The sequence below is a fragment of the Physeter macrocephalus genome, chromosome 21 (genome assembly GCF_002837175.3).
Source record: "Physeter macrocephalus isolate SW-GA chromosome 21, ASM283717v5, whole genome shotgun sequence".
NCBI classification, from domain to species: Eukaryota; Metazoa; Chordata; class Mammalia; order Artiodactyla; family Physeteridae; genus Physeter; species Physeter macrocephalus.
In genome coordinates, this window is record NC_041234.1 from 104,791,146 (window position 1) to 104,797,819 (window position 6,674).

The window sequence follows — 6,674 nt, forward strand, 5'->3', positions numbered from 1 at the left end:
ACCTTTCTTTCCTGTGTGGGAAAGAACTGGGCTCAGGTTTCAACCAGGACATTCTGAGAAGGCCCGTGGGAACAGGCGACCGGGACCTTATTTCACGATGGTGGCAGGCATGGAGGAGAGGCAATGGTGGCCTCGCTATCTGGCTGGGGCTTCCCAAAGGACAGAGGCCAGATGTAGTACTGGGCACTTGCTCCTACTTTGCTGAGCAAATGAAACAGAGGAGAAGATCTGGCAGAGGAGAAGTGCATCACATTCGGTTCCTCTCCCGCCTCGGTCGCTCTCAGCAGCTGTGGTATGACAGTACCAGGAGGAGGAGAAGGAGGAGGCCCTGGTCACTGGACTTGGGAAGCTGCTGAAAAGACTGGTGACTGGGGGGAAAGGAGCACTGGACTGGGAGTCAAGAGTCAGGGCTCCAGTCTCCTTCAGTCTCTGGCCCTGTGTCTTTCTTCATCTACATTCTAAGCAGGTTGGACTAGCTCATTGCTAGGGATCTTTCCAGCTCCAGTATTCTAGAATTTACCTCTGGAGGAGAGTTTCTAGAAGTTAAAAGGTAGGACAGAACATGAGTCTGAACACACAGAAGACCTTTCCACCTGGGGAGCCCTCCGGAAGCACTCATGTAAGGCTATGGATAACCAGCCATGGCTGACCCCGGGGTCCCTGGGGTCCACTGAAGAGCACACGTCTATTGTTGCCCTGCAAAGGCCTTCTGACTGCCAAAAGGCCCAAGGTCCTGATGAGCAAGCTGGGCAAAGTGGGAAAAATATGTACCGAAATGTATCAGTAGTTGTAACAATCCTAAGATTAGGAATAATGAATTTTTTTCCCTTTTCAGGAAAGTGTTGATAGTAATTTTTCTAGAAATTGCTTTGTTGCAGGAATTCCCTGGTGGTCCTGTGGTTAGGACTCAGCGCTTTCACTGCTGGGGCCCAGGTTCAACCCCTGGTCAGGGAACTAAGATCCCATAAGCTGTGTGGTGTGGCCAAAAATAATAATAATAATAATAATAATAATTGCTTTGTTAAAAGAAAGTTTGCCAGAGACAAACTGATCTTGATCTATAGGTGGCAAGGTGATTGGGGCCTTCATTGGACTGAGATTTGCTTTGGAATTGTACTGTCCAATATGCTAACCGCTAGCTATTTAAAAAGAAATTCATTGCAATTAAGAAAATTATTTTTTATTTTAAAAACATGTTTATTGGAGCATAGTTGATGTACAATGTTGTGTCAGTTTCTGCCGTACAGCAAAGTGAATCAGTTATACATATAAAGAAAAATGTTAAATTCAGTTCAGTTGCACTAGCTACAATTCAAGTGCCTAGCAGCCACTTGTGCTAGTGACTATCATATTGGAACAATGCAAATATAGAATATATCCATCATCTCAGAAAGTTCTACTGGATACTGCTGCTTTGGAACATCTACGAAAAGAGATTTGCAAGTCAAAATCATATCAAATGTGTGTTAATCATACACTAGCCCTACTAAAGAGACCAAATGTCTTTAGAGCACCCACTTGGAATCCTTTGCTTATAGTAACCTGATTGTTTCACTTTATTTCCTTATATTCATTCAAAGAGGTGAACCCAGTCTCTTTGGGCAACACTTTCTTACTGTTATTACGTGATGGAAGGTAATAAAACCCTAGTTCCTGAAAGCATGATCTTACCACTTTTAAGGTAGTAACTGACCTTGACTCATGGAAAGACCCAGTTTCCCCCATCATTCTATAAGACAACCTGTCCATCTGAGAGGCTGCTGTTTGGCAGGATGGGTGAGGTCTCCTGGTAGACCTTGAAATATCTGATCGGATTTTAAAGTTAGTTATTGCCCCTGCATCTTACTCACAGAAAACCAGGCCTTAGGGAGTTTCCTGGTGGCCTAGTGGTTAGGATTCCGGGATTTCACTGCCATGGCCCCGGTTCAGGAAAAAAGAAAACCAAACTTTATAGTGGGGGGTGGAGTTGTGCGGCAGAGTAGAAATAGAGTGGAGGGGTGGGAAGTGGGGCGAAGCCAGGCAACAGTGATGCTTGACTATTATCCTATTGCTCCGGGAAGTAAAACTCCTCCTTCTAAGCAGAATGGGAGGCCCCAGAAATGCTAGACTTTCCCTCCGACTCCTCCCCCACCTAAGAGAGAACACCCTTACTGCACTCTTGCTGTGGTCTCACCCATTCAAAGTCCTCAGGGCAGTTTAGACATCATTAAATGGGCCAAGCTACTCTGACCAGGCTCTGTGCTAGGCACCATGGACTCAGAAATGAGCAAGATCCGGTCCCCGCCCTCAAAAAAATCACACTTTCGCAGGGGACACAGACATCTAAGCAATGTGTTTCAACGCAGTGTGGCACGTGCTACATACAGACATACAGGGTGCTGTGTGAGCGCAGGAAACGGAATGCTGCACTCTGAATGCAGAAATAGGGGAAGATTCCTGGAGATGACGCGAGAACTAAATAAAGGATGAGTAGAAGTTCACTCGCCAAGAATAGGGGAGAGTTGGGTGTTCAAGGGAGAAGCATTGAGGCATCTAAGAGTCTGGCCTTGGATGGCGGGGGAGCAGAGACTAACAGCATTTGGCTCCAGCCCAGGGCAGAGGTGGGGAGGAGATGGGGACACCTAGGTGCTGGAGTTGGCATGGTAGGCCATAGAAGACCCTATGAGGAGTTTGGACTTGATGACAATGGGAACACACTGGAAGGCATATTGGTGAGAATGGACTAGAGCGGGGTAAGTCTGCATGGAAAAAAAACAGTAGAGTGTCAGAGACCCTGCTTCTACTCCCAAGATATTTATTGAAATCACTCACTCAAGGTCACTCAGCTTCCAACCAAGTTCTATCTGTACAGTACATTCCATTGTCTCTGAAAATGTACCACAGGCAACAGCCTAGGAATGGGCCATAGGCTAATTTCCATTCATTCAGCTGGTTTATATGAATGACCCAAGGTGCAAGGCACAGTGCTAAGCACTCTGGGAATATAGAGAAGAATAAGGAATGGCCACTGCCCTCAACTCTTCTGCTATTTGAATAATCTAGAATTCTATCAGAGGGTTTGGCTGTAATTTAAACAGCAGCAAATGTAACACTACTCTAAGACATGTAAACATGTTTAGAATGATAACGACCTCTAATAATCACTTTGGTAATATCAAAGCTTTTACCAGGAAATGATAGGGGTTTAGGCAGAAAGTTATTCTACCAAGACTAAAATATGCTATTTAGCTATTCTCATCGGCCCAGAGAAGTGAGAACGTTACCAGAAGTCAAAGTTAGCCAGTTCCTTATATGGCTTTGGGCATATGCCTTCTCTGCACACCAGTTTGTTCTTCTGGAAAATGAGTGCAGATCTAACAGTGCTTCTATATCTGACAAGGCAGTGCTAGAAAATGTACTATGAAGTCCCATGAACTATTTCAATATACACATATATATGCAAGACATTTCTTTTTATGTTTTTTTTTCTTAAAAATTTTTTTCCCCTTATTGTGTGTCTCAGGAGGATTTGATTCTCTTTCCCCCTATGATTTCCAGAATGTTTCAAAACTCTTCAAATGAAAATATGCGAATCATGACTTGTGGGTAGCAAGTTAGGATTTGTGGGGACAGTTAGCGGGGAGGGCAAACTCTGAGATCTGCCAGCAGTTGTTTTCCCCTGTGATTCGAACGAAGGAAAAGATCATGTTATTTATACAGCATAAGGTTCCAGATTTTCAGGAATGAAATCTGAGCCCAGCATGTCAACATATTGGTCTGGTCTGTCTTGGAATCTACAGTAGATGGATTTCTTTGTGCTGGGAAACATTAGGAAGGTCAATATTCTTTTCTGATTTTTTTTCTTTTAAGAAAAGGGTTCACTCTCACACTCTAAAGCGGTGGTATTAGATATCATCCAGATAATACACTCAATGGTCGTGCCGACTTCGGTTTCAAACATAAAGCCCCAGGGTGAACAGCTTTTCTGTATTCAGTTACATGTTCTTTACTTCACAGATAATGTTTTGCCACAAATACTCCCAGCCTGGGAGGAAATACAGAAGCGAACGATCAAATGAAATAAAAATAATAGTGATGTTAATAACAATAAGTCCCAAATTGTAAAGAACCCAGAGAGACATCAACCTGGGCTTCCCACTCAAGCAGGAGTTGCCCCAGAAAGGGGAACTTGATAGAAGCAGCAGGTTTGTTAGGGGAAACACTGACTGAAACCTACCACCCTGGCCAGGCAAGGACAATAACAATTTGCATGAGTTATTTTACCACAGGAGGTCCTGGTAAGGAACAGGGAACTAACAAGCCACCACCAACCAGAAGAATATGGGAAAGGTCAAAAGGAGAGAGGAGATGCCAGTCCACATGTCCTACCAACCTCCCAGAATCCTCCTCCCTGGAATCCATCTTGGCTGAGCGGTTGCACGCGCCACCAGAAAGGACCCTGGGTCAGAATGATTGGCCGGAGACAACCTGGAAACGAATCCCATCACCATAAAACCCGAGACTGCGGAGCCACACGACAGAGCAGTTCTCCTGGGTTCCCTCACCCTGCTGCTCTGCCCCGCCCCCCGCGCCCCTTCCCAATAAAGTCTCTTGCTTTTTCAGCACGTGTGTCTCCTCGGACAATTCGTTTCCGAGTGTTAGACAAGAGCCCACTCCTGGGCCCTGGAAGGGGTCTCCTTCCTGCAACAGATTGGGCAGAAGCCTCCAGGCAAAGGTGGGCGACAGCCCTGGGGTGAAGTGGAAGGAGCGCTGGGCTGAGGATCACAGGACTGGGCTTCAAGTCCTGTCCTCTTTCTGAAGAGCTCTGCAACAAGGTATAATCACTTTCCCTCCCTGACTTTGAGGTTTCTCATCTTCAAAAGAAAGGGGTTGACCTAGACCTAGAGGAAAGGGCACGGCTCTGGAGTCAGACAGCTGGAGGTCTGCCTCCTGGCTGGGCCACTGGCCGGTGTGTAACCTTGGACAGATATTCTCTGAGCCTCAGTTCCCTCCCCTGGAAAGTCAAGGACCATAATACCTTCCTGACCGAGCTATCCTGAGGATTAAAGGGATACTGTTTTAAAAATGTCTGGCACATAGTAGCCAGCACTCAGGAAACTTGAGTTCCTTTCCGGCTTCCTCTTTAAGTCCCTTCCAACCCTAAAACACGCTGGCTCCAATCCTGTTCCTTTGTCTCCGAAATCCAGTCCATGCCTTGGAGAAAGCCCTAATTCCCAATCACTGCGGGAGCACACACACCTGAATTGCTTCTTTCAGTTTTCCAAATGGCCACTAAAACTTTCTTCCTGGGAAGTATTTGCCCCAATTCACCCTCTCTTAAGAGCCTGGAGTCAGAGTTTTTTCTTCCCTGATTCCACTTAGAATTCCCTTCCCCCAGGCATGGGGAGGGGGGCGGGGAAGGGACAGCCCCAGAGCAGAGCTCCTCTCGGCCTCCCATTCCGGATCCTCCAGGTGTTTCACTGCAAGCCCAAGATTTAGCAAGTGTTTCCCATGGAGGAAGGGCACAGACCTGGCTCATCTTCCAGGCTCTAGCTTTGGGATTAGTGGATCCCAAAATAGGGCCCCTTGGGGGTTTGGTTTCTTGGTGGTTTCACCAACATGGCAAGGGTAGAGGGCTGTTTGTGGTGGTCCTTCTTTGGGAAGGGAACTTCTTGTTCTGAACTCCTTAATTCCAGGGAGGCTTCAGATATATATATTTATAAAAGTAACATATAATTTATATATATTTATAACGGTAATATAACCACATGACAGAACCTTTGAAAAGTAGAGAAAAAGAAAATCCCTCAACACAGACACTGGTAGTACTTTGCTGTTTTTTAAAAACATTTTAAAGTCTTTCCCTATTTATTTCTATACACGCACACACACACACTTTGTTGTACCTTGCGTTTCACACTAAACACTTTTCTAGGTAGATACTTCATAGTTATTATTTCAATAACTGTGGACTACACCTAGGAGATTCAGTGTCACTTATTTTACAGTTTTCTTGTTGTTAGCCCTTTAGGTGGTTTCCAATGTTTCTCTATTGTAACTAACAATACAATGAATATATATTAGTATAATGGCTTTTCACCCAAATTTCTTACTATTTCCTTAAAGTCATCTTCCAGAAATTGAAATATGGCATTAATGAGTATGAACATGTTTATGGTTCCATAAATCTTGCCCAAATGCTTTCCAAAGGGTTGAACCAATATACACTCTGACCACGTGACAGTGTTTTTTCATCGCACCCTTCCCAGAACAGGCTATCAGCTTTTTAAAAAAAAATGTTGACTGTTTTTTTCAGGGTAACTATGCTTTGATTGACAGTGAAAGGAACACTTTCCTCCCCACCCCTTGAGTTTGATTACTAGTTTTTTTCTGGTTTTATTTTTTAAGCAAGGCTTTTGAAGTGAGTGGGATTTGAATGAAGAAAGATGGCTTAGTGAATAAAAAAGTGGGAGGCTGTCCCAGTAATGATGTGTAAGGAGAAATGGCAGAGTGGAAGAAGTGAATGAAAGTTCTTTCTCCATGGAAAGGAAGGGACAGGGAGAGTCAGGGATGAGCTTGGGAGGGGCTAAACGGTGGAGCCAGCAGGCCCCTTGATGTGGTCCTAGGCGCAGGTGTGAGAAAGATATACCGTGTTTATTAGCAGCTGTTTGGACCAATAGGCAGCAAAAGAGGCT